The sequence below is a fragment of the Maylandia zebra genome, linkage group LG19, assembly GCF_041146795.1.
Source record: "Maylandia zebra isolate NMK-2024a linkage group LG19, Mzebra_GT3a, whole genome shotgun sequence".
NCBI lineage: Eukaryota > Metazoa > Chordata > Actinopteri > Cichliformes > Cichlidae > Maylandia > Maylandia zebra.
This window is the reverse complement of record NC_135185.1, coordinates 20332923-20345552: the sequence shown is the minus strand read 5'-3', so window position 1 is coordinate 20345552 and position 12630 is coordinate 20332923. Positions and strand designations below refer to the sequence as shown.

Below are 12630 nucleotides of genomic sequence, written 5' to 3'. Positions count from 1 at the left end.
ACACAAACACTCTCTCTCACGCATACACAGAGCAAAGCACATCTCCTCTCATTAGTGCTCACCCTGACAACCGAGGAGCTTTTAACAGATAGATTCTGAATACAGATTTTGCTGCCTTATGGTAAAGACCTCATGAGTTGACATCATCTCATTAAACCCATCATTATGTCAAGATTGCATTACTATATTATTTATAAAACATGCCATTTTCCTTTTCAAACAGTCTAGCAATGATACTCAGCCTAGTATTCCTTTGTACGCACTATATCAGGGAATAGATAATACTGAAAAATACTGGGTTAATATACATATACATCGACTGGTATTGTAACATCTTGGTTTAATGTGAGCTAGGATAGTTAAAAATCAAACAAACAAAAGCAACAGTTCTTCAAAAAAAATCTCTTGTTTCTTGTTGATAGTGCAAACACATACTTTACATATTTCTGTGCTTTGACTTGTAATTTTTTTTTCCAGATTTCCTCACTTGTAGTGTGGGCTTTGATATCTCTACAGCTCCCTGAATATTGAAACGACTAATGGCCTTCTATATCTTTATTTAAAATGCCATCAGCATGCCCAAGCACACACTTCTATGTTAATAAAGCTTACTCCTAGCCAGCAGCTCAATTCTTTGTTATTTCATTCAAGAAGAAAACACTATGCAATGCAAGACCCTTTCAAAACATTTTTCCTTGTGCATGTGTAATGGGTAATCAAACCGGCAATCGATGCAGTGCCATTCCATGTCCATGTATATTGCATTACATAACCCATAACAAAAGATGTACAGTTGTTCTTTATGATCATGCTCTAGCCTATTTAGACTCCTCACTGTTACTTCCAGACTCCAGTAAGTAATTTTATAACAAAAAACAAAACCCACTGTGCCATTTGACATATTAAGTCCAGTTGGTATATTCAAATATTAACATGATTTCACTTTGTTTACTTATCTATCTTATGTCCAGAGCCACGCTGAAATTAGACTTGGACATTACAGACATTTTATTGCTCACATAAACTTTACTAGGGTGGGAGACTTTGTATATTAACAGACAATCAAATACAATTATTTTATTCCCCTCTGGATTGTTTTCTAATCATAATCTCTTCCCTCAAAGTTCAGTTGCTGCTAACCAGCCAACCCGGTCGTTGCAGTCTTGAACTTCCCCACTGGCTGGGTGTGCAGGTCGCGTTGTGGCCGTCATTGAGGGTCATTCCGCTGCCTTACCGAAAACTCTTTCATCCCTTGGTTGGACAGATTCAATTGCCACAGTCTTGAACTGCAACTCGTGACATCACTCCTTTTCCTGTTCTCAATGTTAAGGGCTCAGCAGGCAGAGAGCCAGTTCATGTGTTGCCACCATGAACTCAGTGATGCTAAGCCAAGACACTAGTGTAGGGTTGGATCAGGTTAAACTAGAAACTTCCCTAAGAGACCTTGGTTGTTAAGTATTTCCAGACGAGCACTTTATAAACTATATTACATAATAAATCTTTGAAGGAAAATTGATGTGTCAAAGTTTGTGAATAAATGCATATACCCCCCACCTCTACAAATGTCCACAAACACACAGCAGTTCCTCTATAAAGCCATGCCAGTTTTTAAATCTCTCCCCTTTCGCACTCTGCATGACCCCGCCTACTCTCGCCGCCTGTGACAGTGGCAATTATATTCTGTTGTGGATATGAACAGCTGGAAACTTCAGAGCCAACTAGTCATTCCTGTTATACTCATTTAAAGTCTGGCTGATGGGTGCAAGCAGAGTTGGTGCACTGAAGTCTGTATGGACAAGTCCATGTGGCATGACAGAAAACTGACAGGCATGCATTTTTCCAACCAAATGGACCCCACCCTTTAACTTACTAACTTTAGTTAATTTTGCAATTTTTTAGAGTTAGTCATAGAGTTAAAAAGGGCCAACTAATATATCTAGTGTATACTGTTAGGTGCATGCTAAGCTAAAAGGGAGTCACCTGTGCTGCTCTGCAAGCCTAAGTGTTTTTAATACAGGTAATCCTATGTGTGTACTCTGCTCTGTCTGCATCTCATTTTGTTACTTTTACTTAGAAATTGAACATTTATCATCTTTTTACTTACTTACTTTTTAGAAAATACAGATATGCATTGTCTATTGCCAACCAGTCAAAAGGCCCACATTGCCTGCACCCTTGTGCCATAACGCTATAAATTCAGCTTGGCTTTGAAAGAACATCATTCTACTTGACAGTCAACAGGTCTGACAACAGCAATGAGGCTAATTACAATCCAGCAAACCGCAAAAGGAACGCCTGCAACGAACCAGCAGTGACAAAACTATTTCAAAAGCTTTCCAAAGGTTTATTCCATATTGACAGGAGCAAGCTGCAGGGCTTATAGTGCACAACCACAGTGACACAACTTACGCTTCAAAAAATAAGGTGTAACGTGTGCACAGTGGAATTCTACTACAGTAAATATGTCAACTATCACCATAGCAATAAAAGTAATAAAACAAAGACTTCTGCGATTGCTGATAGGATGAATTCATTCAGAACTTTGAACCAAATACACCTATAAAAGATCTTCCATTATCTTCAGTAAAACATCGTTGTGAATGTGAAACGATAAATCAGTGCTGTTCTCACTTCTCAGGTGTTACATGGCTAATCGCTGAGAGTTTGCACATATGACAATACTACTTGTTTTTCTTCTTCTTTTTTTTGACTCTTGCAAACCACTGAAAGCTGGTTTTCAATGATAGTGCCATTTTTTTCCAGCATCTTAAATCAAGGTCACCATTTAATAAGCTCTGACAAATGTCAAAGCCATTAAATAATCCCCTGAGCTGTAACATTATAGGAATATGGCTCTAACAAAAAGCACGCTGCACTTGAGTGGTGAAAGCCTCTGGCTAAGAAATGATCAAGCGCTCATAACATAAATCAAGGTCTGCTCTTTACAATTTGATTCAAGGTCTAAAACAAAACTCTGATATGCTTGAATTATTACAGTATCTTATCGTCAAGATCAGTGTAGACGTAAAATCGTTCTGCAACACATTTGCCATAATTTAAAAATTACAACAAGCAGCATTATGTGTTCATAATACTAATTACAACTAATATCCAAGTCCTTTTTATTTTGGCTTTCTAGCTAGGGCAAAGAGCCAAGCGATTTCGAGGAACAGAGGAAGGATTATTCACCATTTCCCTTAATCTTCTGTTATTTAAAGGTTTAAACAATGACATGCTCAAGAAATGTCACCCAGTGTCAGCTTTGAATTGCTGTATTCTGAAGCCAAAGGGAAGGATATATATTTTAGCACTCACTGAATTCCGCAAATAGAAATGACAATTTTATGGACATTAAAATTTTACTTTTTATTAAACAGAGCACCTCTGTGTCTAGTATTACACCATTTAAACACATTCCATTAAGGTGGATACAAGTTAACCAGTAATTTGGGATCAAATAAGAACAGTTTTTCCTATTTACGTTCTAGGAACACTCTTGTACTACTACTACAGCTACAATGTGTTTTAGTGTGTTAGGATAGTACAGGAACAGGCAACAGCCTATATGGGTTCTTCTGCTGGAAAAGTAAACAAACTCTGTAGTGCAAATACCACTGAAACATGTTTTGTCTGTGAGGCCTTACAGGGAAGTGTGATTGTGTGTGGTTATGCGTGTGCATGTGTGTTTAATTTTGGCAAACAGGTTTGGGCCTCACTCTGAAGGAAAATCTCTAGGATTGTAATAGAAATATGTGTAACCATTTTTAAGTTCATTTTTTTAATGATAAAAGACATTTTTGTTTATTAAATAGCCATAAATCACAGGAAAATCCTTCAACTTATGTTAGGTAAGGTATCGCACATTCATTAAAAACAACAACAAGAAACCCAAAACTGTCCTGACCAATTCACCTTACACACAAAATCACACCCCAATGGACCTTTCTTAAACAGGAAAAACCCTGGTATGTGCATTTCACTAAAAGAAAATTGCTCCCAATGTACATTACCACAAAACTGCAACCTAATAATGTAATCAAGAGGTAATTTGTGAGGACATTCATTGGGAATGTACTCAGGATTTCACAAACAGAGCTGGGACAGATTTTCAGTCAGGCAGATATAGTCATAGCACAGAGTCAAATAAATGCAGCCGTCAGCTGCATTTCCCCACAAAATTTCAAGTAGTACATTTGTATAAATTGCCTAAATACATTTTTACAGAAGTGGTAGTTTCCCTATTCCACTTGTCTGGTGGCAGCATGAAAATGATAAAGAACACCCACCGCCACAAATAAAAATCTAGTTTAATATCAATCTAATAATATTTGTAAGACTGCTTGAAGGCTAACTCTCCAAACATAGTAGATTAACAATGATTCAAATCAATGGAAGAAGCACTTACAGAAATATTTTTGCATTAATGCTATGATATACACAATCTCCCAGGTACTCACTTGTTGGTTAGTCCTAAAAAAAAGATTTATAAGATATTTTAGCGACTGATTATTATAACTATACAGCACGATATGCATGACAATTTTATGAAATACACATATATAGACAATATTATGGAGTTTTGCTATTAAAATGTCTACCCAGAATGTGCTTGGATTTTAGACAAATAAATAAAACTAGCCTAACATCTGCAGATGACAACAGACCATGATATACTTGTTACACTGGTTTATTGTGAAAAATGAGTCAAGAGCCTAACAGCTAAAACCCTTTCCAGGTCCCATCATGTTTTATTTGTTCGTAGTGTATATTTCTGCAGTGTGATAATGGAAGGCAAGCAGGCTGCAGATAGCAAACCAACACAGCCTGCATGAGAAATCACATGGTTGACTGTAAACAAAGCAGTTATGCAACAATCTGAGATTCATGCAAACTGCCAGCAGGCACTCTGACCCACTATAACCGATCGCCTAACTAGACTGCACTGGGTGAGCTGCACAGGGGTCAGTGTTGGAGGGAAGCTAGGACCGAAGCCTGTTTAAACCTGTAGGGGTAGCTGGTGGAGCCCATCCCCCCCCCTTATGTGACTCATGTTTCCCCGCTCAATGTTGCCTGCTTCCCGCACAGAAGGGGGCAGGAAAGGGGGGAAGAAGCGCCATAATAATTATGTAAAACATGCAGGAGTCCGTCCTGCATGTTTGCACTGAAAAGCATGCATGTGCTGTCACTGACTAATAAAGCAACATGTTTATTTTGCTGCTTGGAAAGTCACCACGACTCCCAGGAACTTGAAGGCATGCTGATGTTGACACAAGGGGGTGGGAAAGAAAAAGAAAAAAGTAGAAACTGGGATATCTCACGTTGTGTATCTTGTGCGTATGCAAAAGGAAAAACTGCCAATTGGTTGATAACAACAATGTCAACAACAACGTGGCAAGTAGCGTTTGAGCTGGTGACAAACCAAAGCAAAGAAAGCAGCGCACGGCAGGAGGGCAATACTGTACAATCATAATACGGCTCTGCAAATGAGAGATGGTGATGCTCTGAATCCTGCCTTGCAAAGACCATGAAAACACGTCACACCGCATGGCTCTTTATTTGTTGACAAGCCAAACTCCTCCGCCGGGTGGAAATCGGTGGCAAAACAGGCCGGTGCTGCGGCACACACTTGCCCTTCCATCAAGTTGTCTTGCCGAAAATTTTTGGGGCTAGCTCGCAAGCTAACGGCTCCGCTAGGCTACAATGTAAGTGAGGAAGAGAGAGAAAGCACATTCACCTCCGTTAGCCGCTAGCGCCCATCCCCCAACCAACCAGTGTTCCCTGTCTGTGTCCACCATCTTTAATCTGTGTTCCGTCTCACTTCCCACCGCACAAAACACGACAAAAACACAAGACACTCACCTTTAACGACCATCGCCAAATCGATTATCACCTTCCGAACTAAAAAATCGATTTTCGTTTTAATATCGTGCGTATTTTAATATTGAAAGTTGGCCGAGCGAGCGGAACCGCGCCTTGAGAGAAGAGCAGCAATCCTAAACCGCCATCTGGTGGTATTTTCCTCTCTGTGATGCAGCGGGAGCGGCGCAGCCTCAGACCGAGACACAGCTGCCCCCTGGCGGACACACCGAGCTGCGGCGGACACGAGCCTCCGGGGGCGAGCGGGGAGAAGGGAGGGACCCCGCCAACACATCGCTGACGGGGACGCGCACAGGAGCAGCGAGACTCCCCGCTTCTTTCCCAGTTGAGTTACTACTTTGAAGGGCTTGTCTGGCGAGAATTGCATATAAGAAGCCATTTAAAATTCTACAAACTACAAGCACTTACTGGTTGTCATCTGGAATATTACAGCTATACATTACACCTTTCTGTGTTCAAATAGGCTACATCACAAAACCCTTATGTAGTTCCTTTCTTCCTTATAATTATTTTTAATAAATATGAGTTATTCAGTACACCTAAGTAAAAGTGAGTGACAGGCATTTTTTCTTCAGAGCCCAGAGTAGCCTTTTTTCTATCCTTTTTTTTGGCTGACAAGCAGTCTGATAAACTCTAGGGTGTATTCTCTATAGATAAGGGACTACGATACTTCTTAGTTTCTAAAGTTGACAAAGTGTGACAAGGCCACACATGCATAAATCTTCTACATTAATGACCTTTGGCTTGTAGATTTTTTTTATGCTTTTCAGACTCACATCCTAGATGGAGAGTGACAAAAATAAGAGTGTGCATGTGCACATGGCCGAACTCCTACAGCAGGTCCTTGGGCTGAAATTGGATGTGCATAAACCCAATTACAGTCTGGATGTACTCACATTACTCACTCCAGCTCAACATGGCGTGATATTGCCAGAAAGGGAGGGTGATAGAGACACACAGACAGAAAAAGAAATTACTTCAGTTAATTATATTATTCCCACATCAGTGTCTTTAAGTGGATATCAAACACCAGCAGTGCATACTGCATGTGTGTGAGAGTTAGAGAGTGAGTGCATAAATCAAAAAGAAAGGCTGCTTAACCTTTATTACATCTTTTAAGATAGGGCAGTGATGCGTCTGCAAATGCACAGATAGACGCAAGAGCACACGCACAAACAGACCAACTGGTTATTCATTTGACGGATGCACTGTTTGCCATAGCAACGCCACATCTTGCCCATAAAAGCTGTAGCAAGATCCTCCCCTCAGGGCTATTTGACACACACATACAAACACATACACACACTCATGATTGTGTGGCTCATTCACTGACATAATACATTCCCTAACCTTAACCAACCCAAAAGGCCTCAGTTTTTCTTTCAGACCTTAACAACACTTGGGATGCATTGGGAAGGGTGTCTTTTGTTTCAGAATTACTGCAGCACTTTATGGAGCTTCTTATCATCAGAGGCCTACAATCTAACCCTGGCCAGCAGGTAATGCAAGAAAGCTCTGCATATGTGGCTCACCAAACTCAACAAACAGACTAAAAAAAGAGCGTTCTGTAGATTTTGTGCAACAGCATGCTACATTTATATCTCGTATTCGCTCTATGTTTTAATGCATTTATATATTTTTTCATTCTAGGCTTCCAAATTTAAATCAGTTCCATTTTCATGTAACCACACATAAATTTAATACCATTTTTCTTTTGTGTATTTATTTAAAAAATAACCTAAATCAGTTATAGGCTGACCCAAATGAAAATGGTGATGGTAAGGCGCATGACTTTAATCTTTCACTTAACTGCTTTCAGGAAAAATAACTGCATCTACCTTGTTCTCTCTAAATCAAGCTCACTGTTTTTTCAGTCTTGCTTATTCACGTATTTGTTTTTTTAATGAATTATGTCTGTTTTCATCACAGGCTTTATGGTTTTTGATAGACCTGTCACTGATTGTTTTTACATTACTTTTTATGATAGGAATGAATACACAAATTAGGTATGGTTGGGAAAGATGAGACAGAATACCTTTGAACACTCGTGTGCATCAGGATAAACAAACACCAGCCTTTATAAAGCTATTGTTAGCCTTATGATAGACTGGCAACCTCTCCAGGGTATATGCCATCTTTTGTGCAATCCATGGATGGATAGAAGCTAATTCTAACAACTGAAGGAGTGTGAAAACTAAGGAAGAAGCTAAAAGATGTTTATTTTTCCAAAAACTCTCCACTCCAAAACTTTGCTCCTAAAGACAGATAAAGAACACAAGTACACCCACACAAACATCCCATCATAGTTATTGTTATTATTCTTAATTTGAGGAATTTCATGGGTGCAGTGTGTACAACGATACAGGCCAATGCAATCATAAAGCTGCTCTGGGGTACAATGAGTACAAAGATAAAGGCCAATGCAAATAATCAAACTATTGCTTTTCAGATTTTTCAAAATAAAACTCATAAATGTGTAGATGTTGAAATATGTGCACATATTTTGAGAAAAAAATGCAAGAAAGTATATCTAATAACCCCAAGCATGCATTAAACACCAATCAAAGGTCACAAGTACAATATTCACTATTGCTGTGTATGACTCTTTGCTTACAAAGGCTCAGACTCTCAGATCAGGGGCAGTCATTATCCAGATTTCCTTCAGTTGCTTCTGAGATGCGAAGCAGCATACTGTCATATTTTTGCTAACTTCAGATTTTCAGTGGATGCCCACAAAGAAAACAAATTTATGTTCTCACTGTGTTGTTTATTTTGAGTTTGCATATAATCTACATATGATCAGTACAATTGTTTCAACTGATGTGTGTTTAATTTTGGGAGGTTTCAGGACCATCATTGCCTTTTGACCTGCTTATTTTTCTCAGCACTGGCTCAATGTGAATGAACACAGGAAGTGATGAATGACAGTCTTCCACATTCAAAATCTAATTATTTGATATTCAATGTCTTACTTATGTTTTTTTCCTGCATTATCTTAGGCCAGGCAGCAAGCACACACATATAAACACACTATAACACCACAAATGAGATACTGTCTGGCTGATTTGCCCTGAGTATTAAGCCTTTTCTTTTTTTTTCAGAAAAAACTCACATTATATCTGTATGAGAAGGGTGTTGCACCGTATTGCATTTCTTTTCGTTGGCTTTTCAAGTTTTTTTTCCTCCTCTGGGCCGCCCAAATCCTCAACATTAGAAATCTCAACATATTGTGCAGACGTTTGCCAGGGTTATTCCAGTTCAAATCTTTGCCATATTTAAGCTGTGTCATTGAGAAAAACCTTTGTATGCATGGCGCAGTGTTGTGTTACATAACCAACGGACGTCTGGTAACTAGTATCTATACGCGCACACGACATGGATGCACACTCATAACACACCCGACAACAGCATCCGTCATAATCTATAAACTTTTTCTGGGGCTGTAACCATGGAAACAGAGGCTGTGTGGTGCAGCATCGGTTGAGAAAACCCTTTTAGACTGTCAAGGTAATCTCAGGTTATGACACCAGTATCCAATAGCAGTGACAAGCATCTCTATCTGTTTGGAAATCCGAGCGCTTCAAGGGTGAATGTTTTTTAGACCGAGACGTAATCATTTGACGTATTGAGTTATGCAAAGACATTTTTTTACTCTTAGCTCTGTCTCATCTCATCTCTAGGGCGGCTGACTAACAGAAAAGCTTTATATGGCTGTTCTTTGCCTGTACGCCTGTCCTATTTTTAATTTCCTCTGACCTTGCTTGTAGCGTTCTCACTCCTGAAGCTATTTTATTTAACTCACTGCCTCTCTGACATCCATTTCCAGACTCTCCAAACGCCTCTCATCCTTTGCCCCTTATCTCATCATGTTCATGTCATCCCCACCCTCCCTTACTCTTTTCTTTCTATCGCCACTGTGGTAATGCAAAATGTATGAGAGGCTGAGTGCTATATTTGCTGAGTAGAAAAAGCAAACATTTGAGTCTATCACAACAGCGCTTGTGAATCAGGCCGTCATCGTCCGTCGCATCCACCTCCGTCGCTGGAACACACACACAGATGGTAGTGGACACAGCCAAGGTTTTTTGCTGCAGCCTGTGTGTCATACACCAACAGCCCAGGCTCCCAGTTTCTTGCATCTTATCCCCATCTGAATCTCAGTTGAAGATTTTTTCCCATTTTTCTTTTTAATTACCCCATTTGTCCTCTCTACACCAGGGGTCTGCTGATGAATGTGTCCTGTCTGGTGATGTGCTTCACTTATTAGCCCAGGGTTTAATACGAAGCTGTCAAACATCGAAGAAACCTAGCTTTGAATAATGACATGCCGATTAACAGCCAAGGCTAAAAAAAAAGAGCCCTAGTCTACAGAGAAAGAGGAAGAAGGATTAATGCTGAAGTATTTTTTGTTTGTTTACTGTGGATGCGAGTTGTGGATTAAACTGTTACAAAGTGGAACTGTAATGTCTGTGGAATAACCAAGGAGAATAACTGACTGAGAATCAAACTGTGAAATTGGCAGACATGTGGCATAATGTGCAAATGTGTGTGTGAGAGTGCGTATGAGCCTAATAAAGAAGCAGAGGGAGAGAATATGTGTTCAAAAGGGAGACTGAGAAAAAAGACACTCTCACAGGAAAATACATAGAAGGAAGCAGCAGACAGACTGCTTCCAGAATGCAAAACCCAAGTTTAGTGCACTCAAAGTGAGCTTTCCGTCCTCTGCTGCCACTCCTTCCCTGTACTCTATAATTAATTTTTTCTTGTCCAGAGATGGAGCAAGAGAGACAGACAGTGCAGAGCTCCTATATATATGTATATATATAGGCAGCAGAAACCCAAGAAAGAGGAGGGAGACGAGGAACCATCATGGAAGGACAGGCCCCTGCACGGTATGTACCACCGGCAGATAGAGGAGGTGGCTGATATCCAGAAATCCTACCAGTGGCTGGACAAAGCTGGACTGAAAGACAGCACAGAGGCACTAATCATGGCAGCACAAGAACAAGCTCTGAGCACAAGATCCATAGAGGCTGGGGTCTATCACACCAGGCAAGACCCCAGGTGCAGGCTGTGTAAAGATGCCCCAGAGACAATCCAGCACATAACAGCAGGGTGCAAGATGCTAGCAGGCAAGGCATACATGGAACGCCATAACCAAGTGGCCGGCATAGTGTACAGGAACATCTGTGCCGAGTATAACCTGGAAGTCCCGAGGTCAAAATGGGAGATGCCCCCAAGGGTGGTGGAGAATGACCGAGCTAAGATCCCGTGGGACTTCCAGATACAGACGGACAAAATGGTGGTGGCTAACCAACCGGACATAGTGGTGGTAGACAAACAGAAGAAGACGGCCGTAGTGATCGATGTAGCGGTTCCGAATGACAGCAATATCAGGAAGAAGGAACACGAGAAGCTGGAGAAATACCAAGGGCTCAGAGAAGAGCTCGAGAGGATGTGGAGGGTGAAGGTAACGGTGGTCCCCGTGGTAATCGGAGCACTAGGTGCGGTGACTCCCAAGCTAGGCGAGTGGCTCCAGCAGATCCCAGGAACAACATCGGAGATCTCTGTCCAGAAGAGCGCAGTCCTGGGAACAGCTAAGATACTGCGCAGGACCCTCAAGCTCCCAGGCCTCTGGTAGAGGACCCGAGCTTGAAGGATAAACCGCCCGCAGGGGCGTGCTGGGTGTTTTATATATATATATATATATATATATATATATATATATATATATATATATATATATATATATATATATATATATATATATAAGATAAGATAAGATAACCTTTATTAGTCCCACACGTGGGAAATTTGTTTTGTCACAGCAGGAAGTGGACAGTGCAAAAGTTATGACGCAAAAATTAGAATACAATAAGAATAAATACAGTACACAGCTGTACAGAATAGAATAAAATAATATACTATATACAGTAGAATAAAATAGAATAAAAATATACAATAAGATAAAAATAGAATACGAATGCTATATACAACTGAGTAAAAATACAACGATGCCAGAAAAGATTATTGCACTTAGTGTTATTGCACATGTGTGGATGTGTGTGTTTGTTCAGTTAAAGTCTTTGTTGTGGAGTCTGACAGCAGTGGGGAGGAAAGACCTGCGAAATCTCTCCGTCCCACACCGTGGGTGCCGCAGTCTCCCACTGAAGGAGCTGCTCAGTGCTGTCACAGTCTGCTGCATGGGGTGGGAGACGTTGTCCAACAGGGATGACAGCTTAGCCGCCATTCTCCTGTCACTCACCACCTCCACTGGGTCCAGAGGGCATCCTAGAACAGAGCTGGCCCTTCGGATCACCCTGTTCAGTCTCTTCCTGTCCCCAGCAGAGATGCTGCCGCCCCAGCAGACCACACCATAAAAGATAGCAGAAGCCACCACAGAGTCATAGAAGGTCTTCAGGAGTGGGCCCTCCACCCCAAACGACCTGAGTCTCCGCAGCAGGTACAACCTGCTGGTACAACCAATATATATATATATATATATATATATATATATATATATATATATATATATATATATATATATATATATATATATATATATATATATCTCCATATCCTTTCCTGTACTTTCCATCCTTCTATCATCCCCAAATTTTTCTCTCTGCTTCACTGCTCCCACCAAACCCAGCTACCCCTCACCCATTATGCTCTCCCTGCTGTCAGCTCAGCTCTTCTTCTCTTAGCATATTCTCATCTCATCACACCAACTCCTCCCTGGAGGGCAGGTCT

The 12630-nt window shown here is 40.6% G+C and overlaps 1 protein-coding gene across 2 annotated transcripts in view; it reads right to left on the bottom strand.

Annotated features, from left to right (window-relative positions):
- Positions 1-6041, bottom strand: part of stag1a (STAG1 cohesin complex component a) — a 39715-nt gene extending 33674 nt beyond the window's left edge. For both annotated transcript variants that reach the window (XM_076877356.1, XM_004540157.5), the window contains exon 1: positions 5860-6041. The gene's annotated coding sequence lies outside the window, so the exon portion shown is untranslated. The remainder of the gene's footprint in view (positions 1-5859) is intronic.
- Between the last annotated feature and the right edge of the window lie 6589 nt (positions 6042-12630).